The following is an 813-nucleotide window of genomic DNA, read 5'->3' as shown; positions in this document are numbered from 1 at the left end:
GGGCGAGGAGTAGGGCCCGGGCACAGAGGCCACCACCAGCCCCGAGGATGCCGTGGTCCAGGACGGGCGAGCGTGCACGGCACCGCCACGGCCCCTCTCAGACGAAGCTCTGCGCCGGCGGCTGCGGGCGCTGGGGGATGACCCGGGGCCTGTCACGGAGCTCACCAGGCGGCTGTACCTGCGGCGGCTGGAAGAGCTGGCGAGGGGATGCCGGGGGAGGCTGGCAGGTGAGTCCCAGGGATGTCCCCCTCTGCCCGGCTGGCCAGTCCCCGCGGTGCCGGTGTGGGGCTGATGGTGCTCCCCGATGCCGGCACGGCTGCGCCAGGGCAGAGCCCCGAGCTGGCGGCCGCGCTGCGGACCGGCCACATCCCTGACTGCACCCAGGATGAGCTGGTGCTGGCCCAGCAGTTCGACCGCCCCGACCGGAGCTGGCGCTGGCGGGAAGGGCTGGTCAAGTCCAGCTTCAACTACCTCCTCCTCGACCCCAGGTAGGGCCATGCCACTGCCCCGCGTGTCCCCTGTGCTGGGAGGGTCTGAGCGGGGACCCCTGGGAGGCATCAAGCCCCAAAGCTGGGGGTTTGCGCCCCCCACGCGCCACGCAGACCCTGCCGCTCCGCTCCCACCACCTGAGCCCAGCCAAGTGCTTCAGGACCTTCGTCAAAGCCATCTTCTACGTGGGCAAGGGGACGCGTGCCCGGCCATACTGCCACCTCGCTGAGGCGCTGAGCCAGCACCGCGCCAGGACGCAGAAGGTGGGATGGGCTGGGGGGCTCGGGGCCACGGTGATGGGCACGAGGGGCTGCACCGGGGGGG

The sequence above is a fragment of the Aptenodytes forsteri genome, unplaced genomic scaffold, assembly GCF_000699145.1.
Source record: "Aptenodytes forsteri isolate BGI_AS27 unplaced genomic scaffold, ASM69914v1 Scaffold147, whole genome shotgun sequence".
NCBI classification, from domain to species: domain Eukaryota; kingdom Metazoa; phylum Chordata; class Aves; order Sphenisciformes; family Spheniscidae; genus Aptenodytes; species Aptenodytes forsteri.
This window is presented reverse-complemented; position numbering follows the sequence as displayed.